General features: G+C 41.7%; 47 pseudogenes; 36 read left to right on the top strand and 11 right to left on the bottom strand.

Moving 5' to 3' along the window:
- Nucleotide 1: 1 nt before the first annotated feature.
- LOC134597076 (5S ribosomal RNA) lies at nucleotides 2–120 on the top strand (annotated as a pseudogene).
- Nucleotides 121–254: 134 nt separating this feature from the next.
- Nucleotides 255–373, top strand: LOC134596450 (5S ribosomal RNA; annotated as a pseudogene).
- A 134-nt stretch (nucleotides 374–507) lies between these two features.
- LOC134595042 (5S ribosomal RNA) lies at nucleotides 508–626 on the top strand (annotated as a pseudogene).
- A 225-nt stretch (nucleotides 627–851) lies between these two features.
- LOC134596724 (5S ribosomal RNA) lies at nucleotides 852–970 on the top strand (annotated as a pseudogene).
- A 134-nt stretch (nucleotides 971–1,104) lies between these two features.
- On the top strand, nucleotides 1,105–1,223 carry LOC134595336 (5S ribosomal RNA; annotated as a pseudogene).
- A 134-nt stretch (nucleotides 1,224–1,357) lies between these two features.
- LOC134597769 (5S ribosomal RNA) lies at nucleotides 1,358–1,476 on the top strand (annotated as a pseudogene).
- Nucleotides 1,477–1,701: 225 nt separating this feature from the next.
- On the top strand, nucleotides 1,702–1,820 carry LOC134597487 (5S ribosomal RNA; annotated as a pseudogene).
- A 224-nt stretch (nucleotides 1,821–2,044) lies between these two features.
- LOC134589442 (5S ribosomal RNA) lies at nucleotides 2,045–2,163 on the top strand (annotated as a pseudogene).
- Nucleotides 2,164–2,297: 134 nt separating this feature from the next.
- LOC134595406 (5S ribosomal RNA) lies at nucleotides 2,298–2,416 on the top strand (annotated as a pseudogene).
- Nucleotides 2,417–2,550: 134 nt separating this feature from the next.
- On the top strand, nucleotides 2,551–2,669 carry LOC134595591 (5S ribosomal RNA; annotated as a pseudogene).
- Nucleotides 2,670–2,803: 134 nt separating this feature from the next.
- On the top strand, nucleotides 2,804–2,922 carry LOC134597075 (5S ribosomal RNA; annotated as a pseudogene).
- Nucleotides 2,923–3,056: 134 nt separating this feature from the next.
- LOC134596449 (5S ribosomal RNA) lies at nucleotides 3,057–3,175 on the top strand (annotated as a pseudogene).
- Nucleotides 3,176–3,309: 134 nt separating this feature from the next.
- LOC134595961 (5S ribosomal RNA) lies at nucleotides 3,310–3,428 on the top strand (annotated as a pseudogene).
- Nucleotides 3,429–3,896: 468 nt separating this feature from the next.
- Nucleotides 3,897–4,015, top strand: LOC134595465 (5S ribosomal RNA; annotated as a pseudogene).
- Nucleotides 4,016–4,149: 134 nt separating this feature from the next.
- On the top strand, nucleotides 4,150–4,268 carry LOC134593904 (5S ribosomal RNA; annotated as a pseudogene).
- Nucleotides 4,269–4,402: 134 nt separating this feature from the next.
- On the top strand, nucleotides 4,403–4,521 carry LOC134598159 (5S ribosomal RNA; annotated as a pseudogene).
- A 225-nt stretch (nucleotides 4,522–4,746) lies between these two features.
- Nucleotides 4,747–4,865, top strand: LOC134597245 (5S ribosomal RNA; annotated as a pseudogene).
- A 134-nt stretch (nucleotides 4,866–4,999) lies between these two features.
- Nucleotides 5,000–5,118, top strand: LOC134593893 (5S ribosomal RNA; annotated as a pseudogene).
- A 134-nt stretch (nucleotides 5,119–5,252) lies between these two features.
- LOC134597517 (5S ribosomal RNA) lies at nucleotides 5,253–5,371 on the top strand (annotated as a pseudogene).
- A 134-nt stretch (nucleotides 5,372–5,505) lies between these two features.
- Nucleotides 5,506–5,624, top strand: LOC134595041 (5S ribosomal RNA; annotated as a pseudogene).
- Nucleotides 5,625–5,758: 134 nt separating this feature from the next.
- Nucleotides 5,759–5,877, top strand: LOC134593881 (5S ribosomal RNA; annotated as a pseudogene).
- A 134-nt stretch (nucleotides 5,878–6,011) lies between these two features.
- Nucleotides 6,012–6,130, top strand: LOC134595040 (5S ribosomal RNA; annotated as a pseudogene).
- Nucleotides 6,131–6,355: 225 nt separating this feature from the next.
- Nucleotides 6,356–6,474, top strand: LOC134588076 (5S ribosomal RNA; annotated as a pseudogene).
- Nucleotides 6,475–6,699: 225 nt separating this feature from the next.
- Nucleotides 6,700–6,818, top strand: LOC134595571 (5S ribosomal RNA; annotated as a pseudogene).
- Nucleotides 6,819–7,286: 468 nt separating this feature from the next.
- LOC134597023 (5S ribosomal RNA) lies at nucleotides 7,287–7,405 on the top strand (annotated as a pseudogene).
- A 1,355-nt stretch (nucleotides 7,406–8,760) lies between these two features.
- LOC134597760 (5S ribosomal RNA) lies at nucleotides 8,761–8,879 on the top strand (annotated as a pseudogene).
- Nucleotides 8,880–9,013: 134 nt separating this feature from the next.
- LOC134597232 (5S ribosomal RNA) lies at nucleotides 9,014–9,132 on the top strand (annotated as a pseudogene).
- Nucleotides 9,133–9,266: 134 nt separating this feature from the next.
- LOC134595398 (5S ribosomal RNA) lies at nucleotides 9,267–9,385 on the top strand (annotated as a pseudogene).
- Nucleotides 9,386–9,519: 134 nt separating this feature from the next.
- LOC134594661 (5S ribosomal RNA) lies at nucleotides 9,520–9,638 on the top strand (annotated as a pseudogene).
- A 134-nt stretch (nucleotides 9,639–9,772) lies between these two features.
- On the top strand, nucleotides 9,773–9,891 carry LOC134596504 (5S ribosomal RNA; annotated as a pseudogene).
- Nucleotides 9,892–10,025: 134 nt separating this feature from the next.
- Nucleotides 10,026–10,144, top strand: LOC134597158 (5S ribosomal RNA; annotated as a pseudogene).
- A 468-nt stretch (nucleotides 10,145–10,612) lies between these two features.
- Nucleotides 10,613–10,731, top strand: LOC134589182 (5S ribosomal RNA; annotated as a pseudogene).
- A 134-nt stretch (nucleotides 10,732–10,865) lies between these two features.
- LOC134596448 (5S ribosomal RNA) lies at nucleotides 10,866–10,984 on the top strand (annotated as a pseudogene).
- A 134-nt stretch (nucleotides 10,985–11,118) lies between these two features.
- Nucleotides 11,119–11,237, top strand: LOC134593870 (5S ribosomal RNA; annotated as a pseudogene).
- Nucleotides 11,238–11,462: 225 nt separating this feature from the next.
- On the top strand, nucleotides 11,463–11,581 carry LOC134588355 (5S ribosomal RNA; annotated as a pseudogene).
- A 134-nt stretch (nucleotides 11,582–11,715) lies between these two features.
- LOC134595395 (5S ribosomal RNA) lies at nucleotides 11,716–11,834 on the top strand (annotated as a pseudogene).
- A 552-nt stretch (nucleotides 11,835–12,386) lies between these two features.
- On the bottom strand, nucleotides 12,387–12,505 carry LOC134589542 (5S ribosomal RNA; annotated as a pseudogene).
- Nucleotides 12,506–12,639: 134 nt separating this feature from the next.
- On the bottom strand, nucleotides 12,640–12,758 carry LOC134588316 (5S ribosomal RNA; annotated as a pseudogene).
- Nucleotides 12,759–12,892: 134 nt separating this feature from the next.
- Nucleotides 12,893–13,011, bottom strand: LOC134598173 (5S ribosomal RNA; annotated as a pseudogene).
- A 134-nt stretch (nucleotides 13,012–13,145) lies between these two features.
- LOC134587853 (5S ribosomal RNA) lies at nucleotides 13,146–13,264 on the bottom strand (annotated as a pseudogene).
- Nucleotides 13,265–13,398: 134 nt separating this feature from the next.
- On the bottom strand, nucleotides 13,399–13,517 carry LOC134598196 (5S ribosomal RNA; annotated as a pseudogene).
- A 377-nt stretch (nucleotides 13,518–13,894) lies between these two features.
- LOC134596436 (5S ribosomal RNA) lies at nucleotides 13,895–14,013 on the bottom strand (annotated as a pseudogene).
- Nucleotides 14,014–14,147: 134 nt separating this feature from the next.
- Nucleotides 14,148–14,266, bottom strand: LOC134594674 (5S ribosomal RNA; annotated as a pseudogene).
- A 134-nt stretch (nucleotides 14,267–14,400) lies between these two features.
- Nucleotides 14,401–14,519, bottom strand: LOC134598169 (5S ribosomal RNA; annotated as a pseudogene).
- Nucleotides 14,520–14,896: 377 nt separating this feature from the next.
- Nucleotides 14,897–15,015, bottom strand: LOC134596424 (5S ribosomal RNA; annotated as a pseudogene).
- A 134-nt stretch (nucleotides 15,016–15,149) lies between these two features.
- LOC134594672 (5S ribosomal RNA) lies at nucleotides 15,150–15,268 on the bottom strand (annotated as a pseudogene).
- A 134-nt stretch (nucleotides 15,269–15,402) lies between these two features.
- On the bottom strand, nucleotides 15,403–15,521 carry LOC134598167 (5S ribosomal RNA; annotated as a pseudogene).
- Nucleotides 15,522–15,930: the final 409 nt, after the last annotated feature.

Below are 15,930 nucleotides of genomic sequence, written 5' to 3'. Positions count from 1 at the left end.
CACTTACGGCCATACCAGTCTGAAAATGCCTGATCTCGTCAGATCTCGGAAGCCATCCAGATTTGGGCTTGGTTAGTACTTGTATGGGAGACCAACTAGGAACCACAGGTGCCGTAAGCTTTTGTTTATTTCTTTTTTGCATTATGATGTCATAATCAGACCACTTTTTTCCCTATCCAGAAGCGTCTTGTCTTTTGTCGCAACCAGAGTTTGATATTCTACCAACATTAGCGAGATTGCATTCTCTTAATTTCACTTACGGCCATACCAGTCTGAAAATGCCTGATCTTGTCAGATCTCGGAAGCCATCCAGACTCGGGCCTGGTTAGTACTTGTATGGGAGACCAACTAGGAACCTCAGGTGCCGTAAGCTTTTGTTTATTTCTTTTTTGCATTATGATGTCATAATCAGACCACTTTTTTCCCTATCCAGAAGCGTCTTGTCTTTTGTCGCAACCAGAGTTTGATATTCTACCAACATTAACGAGATCGCATTCTCTTAACTTCACTTACGGCCATACCAGTCTGAAAATGCCTGATCTCGTCAGATCTCGGAAGCCATCCAGATTTGGGCCTGGTTAGTACTTGTATGGGAGACCAACTAGGAACCTCAGGTGCCGTAAGCTTTTGTTTATTTCTTTTTTGCATTATGATGTCATAATCAGACCACTTTTTTCCCTATGGGAGACCAACTAGGAACCTCAGGTGCCATAAGCTTTTGTTTATTTATTTTTTGCATTATGATGTCATAATCAGACCACTTTTTTCCCTATCCAGAAGCGTCTTGTCTTTTGTCGCAACCAGAGTTTGATATTCTACCAACATTAGCGAGATCGCATTCTCATAATTTCACTTACGGACATACCAGTCTGAAAATGCCTGATCTCGTCAGATCTCGGAAGCCATCCAGACTCGGGCCTGGTTAGTACTTGTATGGGAGACCAACTAGGAACCTCAGGTGCCGTAAGCTTTTGTTTATTTCTTTTTTGCATTATGATGTCATAATCAGACCACTTTTTTCCCAAACCAGAAGCGTCTTGTCTTTTGTCGCAACCAGAGTTTGATATTCTACCAACATTAGCGAGATCGCATTCTCTTAATTTCACTTACGGCCATACCAGTCTGAAAATGCCTGATCTCGTCAGATCTCGGAAGCCATCCAGACTTGGGCCTGGTTAGTACTTGTATGGGAGACCAACTAGAAACTTCAGGTGCCGTAAGCTTTTGTTTATTTATTTTTTGCATTATGATGTCATAATCAGACGACTTTTTTCCCTATCCAGAAGCGTCTTGTCTTTTGTCGCAACCAGAGTTTGATATTCTACCAACATTAGCGAGATTGCATTCTCTTAATTTCACTTACGGCCATACCAGTCTGAAAATGCCTGATCTCGTCAGATCTCGGAAGCCATCCAGACTCGGGCCTCGTTAGTACTTGTATGGGAGACCAACTAGGAACCTCAGGTGCCGTAAGCTTTTGTTTATTTCTTTTTTGCATTATGATGTCATAATCAGACCACTTTTTTCCCTATGGGAGACCAACTAGGAACCTCAGGTGCCGTAAGCTTTTGTTTATTTCTTTTTTGCATTATGATGTCATAATCAGACCACTTTTTTCCCTATCCAGAAGCATCTTGTCTTTTGTCGCAACCAGAGTTTGATATTCTACCAACATTAGCGAGATCGCATTCTCTTAATTTCATTTACGGCCATACCAGTCTGAAAATGCCTGATCTCGTCAGATCTCGGAAGCCATCCAGACTCAGGCCTGGTTAGTACTTGTATGGGAGACCAACTAGGAACCTCAGGTGCCGTAAGCTTTTGTTTATTTCTTTTTTGCATTATGATGTCATAATCAGACCACTTTTTTCCCTATGGGAGACCAACTAGGAACCTCAGGTGCCGTAAGCTTTTGTTTATTTCTTTTTTGCATTATGATGTCATAATCAGACCACTTTTTTCCCTATCCAGAAGCGTCTTGTCTTTTGTCGCAACCAGAGTTTGATATTCTACCAACATTAGCAGATCGCATTCTCTTAACTTCACTTACGGCCATACCAGTCTGAAAATGCCTGATCTCGTCAGATCTCGGAAGCCATCCAGACTCGGGCCTGGTTAGTACTTGAATGGGAGACCAACTAGGAACCTCAGGTGCTGTAAGCTTTTGTTTATTTCTTTTTTGCATTATGATGTCATAATCAGACCACTTTTTTCCCTATCCAGAAGCGTCTTGTCTTTTGTCGCAACCAGAGTTTGATATTCTACCAACATTAACGAGATCGCATTCTCTTAACTTCACTTACGGCCATACCAGTCTGAAAATGCCTGATCTCGTCAGATCTCGGAAGCCATCCAGATTTGGGCCTGGTTAGTACTTGTATGGGAGACCAACTCGGAACCTCAGGTGCCGTAAGCTTTTGTTTATTTCTTTTTTGCATTATGATGTCATAATCAGACCACTTTTTTCCCTATCCAGAAGCGTCTTGTCTTTTGTCGCAACCAGAGTTTGATATTCTACCAACATTAGCGAGATTGCATTCTCTTAATTTCACTTACGGCCATACCAGTCTGAAAATGCCTGATCTCGTCAGATCTCGGACGCCATCCAGACTCGGGCCTGGTTAGTACTTGTATGGGAGACCAACTAGGAACCTCAGGTGCCGTAAGCTTTTGTTTATTTCTTTTTTCCATTATGATGTCATAATCAGACCACTTTTTTCCCTATCCAGAAGCGTCTTGTCTTTTGTCGCAACCAGAGTTTGATATTCTACCAACATTAACGAGATCGCATTCTCTTAACTTCACTTACGGCCATACCAGTCTGAAAATGCCTGATCTCGTCAGATCTCGGAAGCCATCCAGATTTGGGCTTGGTTAGTACTTGTATGGGAGACCAACTAGGAACCACAGGTGCCGTAAGCTTTTGTTTATTTCTTTTTTGCATTATGATGTCATAATCAGACCACTTTTTTCCCTATCCAGAAGCGTCTTGTCTTTTGTCGCAACCAGAGTTTGATATTCTACCAACATTAGCGAGATTGCATTCTCTTAATTTCACTTACGGCCATACCAGTCTGAAAATGCCTGATCTTGTCAGATCTCGGAAGCCATCCAGACTCGGGCCTGGTTAGTACTTGTATGGGAGACCAACTAGGAACCTCAGGTGCCGTAAGCTTTTGTTTATTTCTTTTTTGCATTATGATGTCATAATCAGACCACTTTTTTCCCTATCCAGAAGCGTCTTGTCTTTTGTCGCAACCAGAGTTTGATATTCTACCAACATTAACGAGATCGCATTCTCTTAACTTCACTTATGGCCATACCAGTCTGAAAATGCCTGATCTCGTCAGATCTCGGAAGCCATCCAGATTTGGGCCTGGTTAGTACTTGTATGGGAGACCAACTAGGAACCTCAGGTGCCGTAAGCTTTTGTTTATTTCTTTTTTGCATTATGATGTCATAATCAGACCACTTTTTTCCCTATGATAGACCAACTAGGAACCTCAGGTGCCGTAAGCTTTTGTTTATTTCTTTTTTGCATTATGATGTCATAATCAGACCACTTTTTTCCCTATCCAGAAGCGTCTTGTCTTTTGTCGCAACCAGAGTTTGATATTCTACCAACATTAGCGAGATCGCATTCGCTTAATTTCACTTACGGCCATACCAGTCTGAAAATGCCAGATCTTGGAAGCCATCCAGACTCGGGCCTGGTTAGTACTTGTATGGGAGACCAACTAGGAACCTCAGGTGCCGTAAGCTTTTGTTTATTTCTTTTTTGCATTATGATATCATAATCAGACCACTTTTTTCCCTATCCAGAAGCGTCTTGTCTTTTGTCGCAACCAGAGTTTGATATTCTACCAATATTAGCGAGATCGCATTCTCTTAATTTTGCTTACGGCCATACCAGTCTGAAAATGCCTGATCTCGTCAGATCTCGGAAGCCATCCAGACTTGGGCCTGGTTAGTACTTGTATGCGAGACCAACTAGGAACCTCAGGTGCCGTAAGCTTTTGTTTATTTCTTTTTTGCATTATGATGTCATAATCAGACCACTTTTTTCCCTATCCAGAAGCATCTTGTCTTTTGTCGCAACCAGAGTTTGATATTCTACCAACATTAGCGAGATCGCATTCTCTTAATTTCACTTACGGCCATACCAGTCTGAAAATGCCTGATCTCGTCAGATCTCGGAAGCCATCCAGACTCGGGCCTGGTTAGTACTTGTATGGGAGACCAACTAGGAACCTCAGGTGCCGTAAGCTTTTGTTTATTTATTTTTTGCATTATGATGTCATAATCAGACCACTTTTTTCCCTATCCAGAAGCGTCTTGTCTTTTGTCGCAACCAGAGTTTGATATTCTACCAACATTAGCGAGATCGCATTTGCTTAATTTCACTTACGGCCATACCAGTCTGAAAATGCCTGATCTTGTCAGATCTTGGAAGCCATCCAGACTCGGGCCTGGTTAGTACTTGTATGGGAGACCAACTAGGAACCTCAGGTGCCGTAAGCTTTTGTTTATTTCTTTTTTGCATTATGATGTCATAATCAGACCACTTTTTTCCCTATGGGAGACCAACTAGGAACCTCAGGTGCCGTAAGCTTTTGTTTATTTCTTTTTTGCATTATGATGTCATAATCAGACCACTTTTTTCCCTATCCAGAAGCGTCTTGTCTTTTGTCGCAACCAGAGTTTGATATTCTACCAATATTTGCGAGATCGCATTCTCTTAATTTCACTTACGGCCATACCAGTCTGAAAATGCCTGATCTCGTCAGATCTCGGAAGCCATCCAGACTTGGGCCTGGTTAGTACTTGTATGCGAGACCAACTAGGAACCTCAGGTGCCGTAAGCTTTTGTTTATTTCTTTTTTGCATTATGATTTCATAATCAGACCACTTTTTTCCCTATCCAGAAGCGTCTTGTCTTTTGTCGCAACCAGAGTTTGATATTCTACCAACATTAGCGAGATCGCATACTCTTAATTTCACTTACGGCCATACCAGTCTGAAAATGCCTGATCTCGTCAGATCTCGGAAGCCATCCAGACTCGGGCCTGGTTAGTACTTGTATGGGAGACCAACTAGGAACCTCAGGTGCCGTAAGCTTTTGTTTATTTCTTTTTTGCATTATGATGTCATAATCAGACCACTTTTTTCCCTATCCAGAAGCATCTTGTCTTTTGTCGCAACCAGAGTTTGATATTCTACCAACATTAGCGAGATCGCATTCTCTTAATTTCACTTATGGCCATACCAGTCTGAAAATGCCTGATCTCGTCAGATCTCGGAAGCCATCCAGACTCGGGCCTGGTTAGTACTTGTATGGGAGACCAACTAGGAACCTCAAGTGCCGTAAGCTTTTGTTTATTTCTTTTTTGCATTATGATGTCATAATCAGACCACTTTTTTCCCTATCCAGAAGCGTCTTGTCTTTTGTCGCAACCAGAGTTTGATATTCTACCAACATTAACGAGATCGCATTCTCTTAACTTCACTTACGGCCATACCAGTCTGAAAATGCCTGATCTCGTCAGATCTCGGAAGCCATCCAGATTTGGGCCTGGTTAGTACTTGTATGGGAGACCAACTAGGAACCTCAGGTGCCGTAAGCTTTTGTTTATTTCTTTTTTGCATTATGATGTCATAATCAGACCACTTTTTTCCCTATCCAGAAGCGTCTTGTCTTTTGTCGCAACCAGAGTTTGATATTCTACCAACATTAGCGAGATTGCATTCTCTTAATTTCACTTACGGCCATACCAGTCTGAAAATGCCTGATCTCGTCAGATCTCGGAAGCCATCCAGACTCGGGCCTGGTTAGTACTTGTATGGGAGACCAACTAGGAACCTCAGGTGCCGTAAGCTTTTGTTTATTTCTTTTTTGCATTATGATGTCATAATCAGACCACTTTTTTCCCTATCCAGAAGCGTCTTGTCTTTTGTCGCAACCAGAGTTTGATATTCTACCAACATTAACGAGATCGCATTCTCTTAACTTCACTTACGGCCATACCAGTCTGAAAATGCCTGATCTCGTCAGATCTCGGAAGCCATCCAGATTTGGGCCTGGTTAGTACTTGTATGGGAGACCAACTAGGAACCTCAGGTGCCGTAAGCTTTTGTTTATTTCTTTTTTGCATTATGATGTCATAATCAGACCACTTTTTTCCCTATGGGAGACCAACTAGGAACCTCAGGTGCCGTAAGCTTTTGTTTATTTATTTTTTGCATTATGATGTCATAATCAGACCTCTTTTTTCCCTATCCAGAAGCGTCTTGTCTTTTGTCGCAACCAGAGTTTGATATTCTACCAACATTAGCGAGATCACATTCGCTTAATTTCACTTACGGCCATACCAGTCTGAAAATGCCTGATCTTGTCAAATCTCGGAAGCCATCCAGACTCGGGCCTGGTTAGTACTTGTATGGGAGACCAACTAGGAACCTCAGGTGCCGTAAGCTTTTGTTTATTTCTTTTTTGCATTATGATGTCATAATCAGACCACTTTTTTCCCTATGGGAGACCAACTAGGAACCTCAGGTGCCGTAAGCTTTTGTTTATTTCTTTTTTGCATTATGATGTCATAATCAGACCACTTTTTTCCCTATCCAGAAGCGTCTTGTCTTTTGTCGCAACCAGAGTTTGATATTCTACCAACATTAGCGAGATCGCATTCGCTTAATTTCACTTACGGCCATACCAGTCTGAAAATGCCTGATCTCGTCAGATCTCGGAAGCCATCCAGACTCGGGCCTGGTTAGTACTTGTATGGGAGACCAACTAGGAACCTCAGGTGCCGTATGCTTTTGTCTATTTCTTTTTTGCATTATGATGTCATAATCAGACCACTTTTTTCCCTATCCAGAAGCGTCTTGTCTTTTGTCGCAACCAGAGTTTGATATTCTACCAACATTAGCGAGATCGCATTCTCTTAATTTCACTTACGGCCATACCAGTCTGAAAATGCCAGATCTCGGAAGCCATCCAGACTTGGGCCTCTTTAGTACTTGTATGGGAGACCAACTAGGAACCTCAGGTGCCGTAAGCTTTTGTTTATTTCTTTTTTGCAATATGATGTCATAATTAGACCACTTTTTTCCCTATGGGAGACCAACTAGGAACCTCACGTGCCGTAAGCTTTTGTTTATTTCTTTTTTGCATTATGATGTCATAATCAGACCACTTTTTTCCCTATCCAGAAGCATCATGTCTTTTGTCGCAACCAGAGTTTGATATTCTACCAACATTAACGAGATCGCATTCTCTTAATTTCACTTACGGCCATACTAGTCTGAAAATGCCTGATCTCGTCAGATCTTGGAAGCCATCCAGACTTGGGCCTGGTTAGTACTTGTATGGGAGACCAACTAGGAACCTCAGGTGCCGTAAGCTTTTGTTTATTTCTTTTTTGCATTATGATGTCATAATCAGACCACTTTTTTCCCTATGGGAGACCAACTCTGTTCTGGGACCCCTTCTATTTAACATTTTTATAAATGATCTTGAAGACAGCATTGAAAGTCATGTTTCAGTGTTTGCAGATGACACAAAACTTTGTAAAATAATACAATGTGAGCAAGATATTACTTTGCTGCAGAAGGATTTAGATAGACTGGGGGACTGGGCACTCAAATGGCAGATGAAATTTAATGTTGAAAAATGCAAAGTTATGCACTTCGGCGTAAAGAATACACAAGCAACGTATACCCTTAATGGAAGCGAATTAGGGATAACAACACACGAAAAGGACTTGGGAATTGTTATAGACAACAAACTATGCAACAATGTGCAATGTCAATCAGCAGTGGCCAAGGCCAGTAAGGTATTGTCATGCATGAAAAAGGGCATTCATTCTCGGGACGAGAATATCATTTTGCCTCTCTATAAATCACTGGTAAGACCACATATTGAATATGCTGTGCAATTTTGGGCACCTGTTCTAAAGAAGGATATCATGGCACTAGAAAAAGTGCAGAGGCGGGCTACAAAATTAATAAAAGGAATGGAACATATCAGCTATGAAGAAAGGTTAACAAATTTAAACCTATTTAGTTTAGAAAAACGTCGCCTGAGAGGGGATATGATAACATTATACAAATATATTCGGGGCCAATACAAACCATTGTGTGGAAATCTATTCACAAACCGGACTTTACATAGGACACGAGGCCATGCGTTTAGACTGGAAGAAAGAAGATTTCGTCTAAGGCAAAGGAAAGGTTTTTTTACTGTAAGAACAATAAGGATGTGGAATTCTCTGCCTGAAGAAGTGGTTTTATCAGAGTCCATACAGATGTTCAAACAGCTACTAGATGCATACTTGCAAAGACAGAATATTCAAGGATATAATCTTTCAATGTAGGGTAATAACTGCTTGATTCAAGGATAAATCTGACTGCCATTCTGGGGTCAAGAAGGAATTTTTTGTCCTAGCTTGTTGCAAAATTGTGCTTCAAACTGGGTTTTTTCTTTTTTTTTTTTTTTTTTTTTTCTTTTCTTTTGGATCAACAGCAAAAAACAGGTGTGAGGAAGGCTGAACTTGATGGACGCAAGTCTCTTTTCAGCTATCTAACTATGTAACTATGTAACTAGGAACCTCAGGTGCCGTAAGCTTTTGTTTATTTCTTTTTTGCATTATGATGTCATAATCAGACCACTTTTTTCCCTATCCAGAAGCGTCTTGTCTTTTGTCGCAACCAGAGTTTGATATTCTACCAACATTAGCGAGATCGCATTCTCATAATTTCACTTACGGCCATACCAGTCTGAAAATGCCTGATCTCGTCAGATCTCGGAAGCCATCCAGACTCGGGCCTGGTTAGTACCTGTATGGGAGACCAACTAGGAACCTCAGGTACCGTAAACTTTTGTTTATTTCTTTTTTGCATTATGATGTCATAATCAGACCACTTTTTTCCCTATCCAGAAGCGTCTTGTCTTTTGTCGCAACCAGAGTTTGATATTCTACCAACATTAGCGAGATCGCATTCTCTTAATTTCACTTACGGCCGTACCAGTCTGAAAATGCCTGATCTCGTCAGATATCGGAAGCCATCCAGACTTGGGCCTGGTTAGTACTTGTATGGGTGACCAACTAGGAACCTCAGGTGCCGTAAGCTTTTGTTTATTTCTTTTTTGCATTATGATGTCATAATCAGACCACTTTTTTCCCTATCCAGAAGCGTCTTGTCTTTTGTCGCAACCAGAGTTTGATATTCTACCAACATTAGCGAGATCGCATTCTCTTAATTTCCCTTACGGCCATACCAGTCTGAAAATGCCTGATCTCGTCAGATCTCGGAAGCCATCCAGACTTGGGCCTGGTTTGTACTTGTATGGGAGACCAACTAGGAACCTCAGGTGCCGTAAGCTTTTGTTTATTTCTTTTTTGCATTATGATGTCATAATCAGACCACTTTTTTCCCTATCCAGAAGCGTCTTGTCTTTTGTCGCAACCAGAGTTTGATATTCTACCAACATTAGCGAGATCGCATTCTCTTAATTTCCCTTACGGCCATACCAGTCTGAAAATGCCTGATCTCGTCAGATCTCGGAAGCCATCCAGACTCGGGCCTGGTTAGTACTTGCATGGGAGACCAACTAGGAACCTCAGGTGCCGTAAGCTTTTGTTTATTTCTTTTTTGCATTATGATGTCATAATCAGACCACTTTTTTCCCTATCCAGAAGCGTCTTGTCTTTTGTCGCAACCAGAGTTTGATATTCTACCAACATTAGCGAGATCGCATTCTCTTAATTTCACTTACGGCCATACCAGTCTGAAAATGCCTGATCTCATCAGATCTCGGAAGCCATCCAGACTCGGGCCTATTTAGTACTTGTATGGGAGACCAACTAGGAACCTCAGGTGCTGTAAGCTTTTGTTTATTTCTTTTTTGCATTATGATGTCATAATCAGACCACTTTTTTCCCTATCCAGAAGCGTCTTGTCTTTTGTCGCAACCAGAGTTTGATATTCTACCAACATTAGCGAGATCGCATTCTCTTAATTTCACTTACGGCCATACCAGTCTGAAAATGCCTGATCTCGTCAGATCTCGGAAGCCATCCAGACTCGGGCCTGGTTTGTACTTGTATGGGAGACCAACTAGGAACCTCAGGTGCCGTATGCTTTTGTCTATTTCTTTTTTACATTATGATGTCATAATCAGACCACTTTTTTCCCTATCCAGAAGCGTCTTGTCTTTTGTCGCAACCAGAGTTTGATATTCTACCAACATTAGCGAGATCGCATTCTCTTAATTTCACTTACGGCCATACCAGTCTGAAAATGCCAGATCTCGGAAGCCATCCAGACTCGGGCCTCTTTAGTACTTGTATGGGAGACCAACTAGGAACCTCAGGTGCCGTAAGCTTTTGTTTATTTCTTTTTTGCATTATGATGTCATAATTAGACCACTTTTTTCCCTATGGGAGACCAAATAGGAACCTCACGTGCCGTAAGCTTTTGTTTATTTCTTTTTTGCATTATGATGTCATAATCAGACCACTTTTTTCCCTATCCAGAAGCATCATGTCTTTTGTCGCAACCAGAGTTTGATATTCTACCAACATTAGCGAGATCGCATTCGCTTAATTTCACTTACGGCCATACCAGTCTTAAAATGCCTGATCTTGTCAGATCTTGGAAGCCATCCAGACTCGGGCCTGGTTAGTACTTGTATGGGAGACCAACTAGGAACCTCAGGTACCGTAAACTTTTGTTTATTTCTTTTTTGCATTATGATGTCATAATCAGACCACTTTTTTCCCTATCCAGAAGCGTCTTGTCTTTTGTCGCAACCAGAGTTTGATATTCTACCAACATTAGCGAGATCGCATTCTCTTAATTTCACTTACGGCCATACCAGTCTGAAAATGCCTGATCTCATCAGATCTCGGAAGCCATCCAGACTCGGGCCTGGTTAGTACTTGTATGGGAGACCAACTAGGAACCTCAGGTGCCGTAAGCTTTTGTTTATTTCTTTTTTGCATTATGATGTCATAATCAGACCACTTTTTTCCCTATCCAGAAGCGTCTTGTCTTTTGTCGCAACCAGAGTTTGATATTCTACCAACATTAGCGAGATCGCATTCTCTTAATTTCACTTACGGCCATACCAGTCTGAAAATGCCTGATCTCGTCAGATCTCGGAAGCCATCCAGACTCGGGCCTGGTTAGTACTTGTATGGGAGACCAACTAGGAACCTCAGGTGCCGTAAGCTTTTGTTTATTTCTTTTTTGCATTATGATGTCATAATCAGACCACTTTTTTCCCTATGGGAGACCAACTAGGAACCTCAGGTGCCGTAAGCTTTTGTTTATTTATTTTTTGCATTATGATGTCATAATCAGACCACTTTTTTCCCTATCCAGAAGCGTCTTGTCTTTTGTCGCAACCAGAGTTTGATATTCTACCAACATTAGCGAGATCGCATTCTCTTAATTTCACTTACGGCCGTACCAGTCTGAAAATGCCTGATCTCGTCAGATATCGGAAGCCATCCAGACTTGGGCCTGGTTAGTACTTTTAAGGGAGACCAACTAGGAACCTCAGGTGCCGTAAGCTTTTGTTTATTTCTTTTTTGCATTATGATGTCATAATCAGACCACTTTTTTCCCTATCCAGAAGCGTCTTGTCTTTTGTCGCAACCAGAGTTTGATATTCTACCAACATTAGCGAGATCGCATTCTCTTAATTTCCCTTACGGCCATACCAGTCTGAAAATGCCTGATCTCGTCAGATCTCGGAAGCCATCCAGACTTGGGCCTGGTTTGTACTTGTATGGGAGACCAACTAGGAACCTCAGGTGCCGTAAGCTTTTGTTTATTTCTTTTTTGCATTATGATGTCATAATCAGACCACTTTTTTCCCTATCCAGAAGCGTCTTGTCTTTTGTCGCAACCAGAGTTTGATATTCTACCAACATTAGCGAGATCGCATTCTCTTAATTTCCCTTACGGCCATACCAGTCTGAAAATGCCTGATCTCGTCAGATCTCGGAAGCTTTTGTTTATTTCTTTTTTGCATTATGATGTCATAATCAGACCACTTTTTTCCCTATGGGAGACCAACTAGGAACCTCAGGTGCCGTAAGCTTTACTCTGGTTGTGACAAAAGACAAGACGCTTCTGGATAGGGAAAAAAGTGGTCTGATTATGACATCATAATGCAAAAAAGAAATAAACAAAAGCTTACGGCACCTGAGGTTCCTAGTTGGTCTCCCATAGGGAAAAAAGTGGTCTGATTATGACATCATAATGCAAAAAAGAAATAAACAAAAGCTTACTGCACCTGAGGTTCCTAGTTGGTCTCCCATAGGGAAAAAAGTGGTCTGATTATGACATCATAATGCAAAAAAGAAATAAACAAAAGCTTACGGCACCTGAGGTTCCTAGTTGGTCTCCCATACAAGTACTAACCAGGCCCGAGTCTGGATGGCTTCAGAGATCTGATGAGATCAGGCATTTTCAGACTGGTATGGCCGTAAGTGGAATTAAGAGAATGCGATCTCGCTAATGTTGGTAGAATATCAAACTCTGGTTGCGACAAAAGACAAGATGCTTCTGGATAGGGAAAAAAGTGGTCTGATTATGACATCATAATGCAAAAAAGAAATAAACAGAAGCTTACGGCACCTGAGGTTCCTAGTTGGTCTCCCATACAAGTACTAACCAGGCCCGAGTCTGGATGGCTTCCGAAATCTGACTAGATCAGGCATTTTCAGACTGGTATGGCCGTAAATGAAATTAAGAGAATGCGATCTCGCTAATGTTGGTAGAATATCAAACTCTGGTTGCGACAAAAGACAAGACGCTTCTGGATAGGGAAAAAAGTGGTCTGATTATGACATCATAATGCAAAAAAGAAATAAACAAAAGCTTACAGCACCTGAGGTTCCTAGTTGGTCTCCCATACAAGTACTAACCAGACCCGAGTCTGGATGGCATCCGAGATCTGACGAGATCAGGCATTTTCAGACTGGTATGGCCGTAAGTGAAATTAAGAGAATGCGATCTCGCTAATGTTGGTAGAATATCAAACTCTGGTTGCGACAAAAGACAAGACGCTTCTGGATAGGGAAAAAAGTGGTCTGATTATGACATCATAATGCAAAAAAGATATAAACAAAAGCTTACGGCACCTGAGGTTCCTAGTTGGTCTCCCATACAAGTACTAACCAGGCCTGAGTCTGGATGGCTTCCGAGATCTGATGAGATCAGGCATTTTCAGACTGGTATGGCAGTAAGTGAAATCAAGCGAATGCGATCTCGCTAATGTTGGTAGAATATAAAACTCTGGTTGCGACAAAAGACAAGACGCTTCTGGATAGGGAAAAAAGTGGTCTGATTATGACATCATAATGCAAAAAAGAAATAAACAAAAGCTTACAGCACCTGAGGTTCCTAGTTGGTCTCCCATACAAGTACTAACCAGGCCCGAGTCTGGATGGCTTCCGAGAGCTGACGAGATCAGGCATTTTCAGACTGGTATGGCCGTAATTGAAGTTAAGAGAATGCGATCTCGCTAATGTTGGTAGAATATCAAACTCTGGTTGCGACAAAAGACAAGACGCTTCTGGATAGGGAAAAAAGTGGTCTGATTATGACATCATAATGCAAAAAAGAAATAAACAAAAGCTTACGGCACCTGAGGTTCCTAGTTGGTCTCCCATACAAGTACTAACCAGGCCCGAGTCTGGATGGCTTCCGAGATATGGCATGTTCAGACTGGTATGGCAGTAAGGGAAATTAAGAGAATGCGATCTCGCTAATGTTGGTAGAATATCAAACTCTGGTTGCGACAAAAGACAAGACGCTTCTGGACAGGGAAAAAAGTTGTCTGATTATGACATCATAATGCAAAAAAGAAATAAACAAAAGCTTACGGCACCTGAGGTTCCTAGTTGGTCTCCCATACAAGTACTAACCAGGCCCGAGTCTGGATGGCTTCCGAGATCTGATGAGATCAGGCATTTTCAGACTGGTATGGCCGTAAGTGAAATCAAGCGAATGCGATCTCGCTAATGTTGGTAGAATATCAAACTCTGGTTGCGACAAAAGACAAGACGCTTCTGGATAGGGAAAAAAGTGGTCTGATTATGACATCATAATGCAAAAAAGAAATAAACAAAAGCTTACGGCACCTGAGGTTCCTAGTTGGTCTCCCATACAAGTACTAACCAGGCCCGAGTCTGGATTGCTTCCGAGATCTGACGAGATCAGGCATTTTCAGACTGGTATGGCCGTAAGGGAAATTAAGAGAATGCGATCTCGCTAATGTTGGTAGAATATCAAACTCTGGTTGCGACAAAAGACAAGACGCTTCTGGATAGGGAAAAAAGTGGTCTGATTATGACATCATAATGCAAAAAAGAAATAAACAAAAGCTTACAGCACCTGAGGTTCCTAGTTGGTCTCCCATACAAGTACTAACCAGGCCCGAGTCTGGATGGCTTCCGAGAGCTGACGAGATCAGGCATTTTCAGACTGGTAAGGCCGTAAGTGAAATTAAGAGAATGCGATCTCGCTAATGTTGGTAGAATATCAAACTCTGGTTGCGACAAAAGACAAGACGCTTCTGGATAGGGAAAAAAGTGGTCTGATTATGACATCATAATGCAAAAAAGAAATAAACAAAAGCTTACGGCACCTGAGGTTCCTAGTTGGTCTCCCATACAAGTACTAACCAGGCCCGAGTCTGGATGGCTTCCGAGATATGGCATGTTCAGACTGGTATGGCAGTAAGGGAAATTAAGAGAATGCGATCTCGCTAATGTTGGTAGAATATCAAACTCTGGTTGCGACAAAAGACAAGACGCTTCTGGACAGGGAAAAAAGTTGTCTGATTATGACATCATAATGCAAAAAAGAAATAAACAAAAGCTTACGGCACCTGAGGTTCCTAGTTGGTCTCCCATACAAGTACTAACCAGGCCCGAGTCTGGATGGCTTCCGAGATCTGATGAGATCAGGCATTTTCAGACTGGTATGGCCGTAAGTGAAATCAAGCGAATGCGATCTCGCTAATGTTGGTAGAATATCAAACTCTGGTTGCGACAAAAGACAAGACGCTTCTGGATAGGGAAAAAAGTGGTCTGATTATGACATCATAATGCAAAAAAGAAATAAACAAAAGCTTACGGCACCTGAGGTTCCTAGTTGGTCTCCCATACAAGTACTAACCAGGCCCGAGTCTGGATTGCTTCCGAGATCTGACGAGATCAGGCATTTTCAGACTGGTATGGCCGTAAGGGAAATTAAGAGAATGCGATCTCGCTAATGTTGGTAGAATATCAAACTCTGGTTGCGACAAAAGACAAGACGCTTCTGGATAGGGAAAAAAGTGGTCTGATTATGACATCATAATGCAAAAAAGAAATAAACAAAAGCTTACAGCACCTGAGGTTCCTAGTTGGTCTCCCATACAAGTACTAACCAGGCCCGAGTCTGGATGGCTTCCGAGAGCTGACGAGATCAGGCATTTTCAGACTGGTAAGGCCGTAAGTGAAATTAAGAGAATGCGATCTCGCTAATGTTGGTAGAATATCAAACTCTGGTTGCGACAAAAGACAAGACGCTTCTGGATAGGGAAAAAAGTGGTCTGATTATGACATCATAATGCAAAAAAAAAATTAAACAAAAGCTTACGGCACCTGAGGTTCCTAGTTGGTCTCCCATACAAGTACTAACCAGGCTCGAGTCTGGATGGCTTCCGAGATCAGGCATTTTCAGACTGGTATGGCTGTAAGTGAAATTAAGAGAATGCGATCTCGCTAATGTTGGTAGAATATCAAACTCTGGTTGCGACAAAAGACAAGACGCTTCTGGACAGGGAAAAAAGTGGTCTGATTATGACATCATAATGCAAAAAAGAAATAAACAAAAGCTTACGGCACCTGAGGTTCCTAGTTGGTC

Source organism: Pelobates fuscus, chromosome 2 (assembly GCF_036172605.1).
Source record: "Pelobates fuscus isolate aPelFus1 chromosome 2, aPelFus1.pri, whole genome shotgun sequence".
Lineage (NCBI taxonomy): Eukaryota > Metazoa > Chordata > Amphibia > Anura > Pelobatidae > Pelobates > Pelobates fuscus.
The sequence above is the reverse complement of the archived record's forward strand: the minus strand, read 5'-3'. Positions and strand labels throughout refer to the sequence as shown.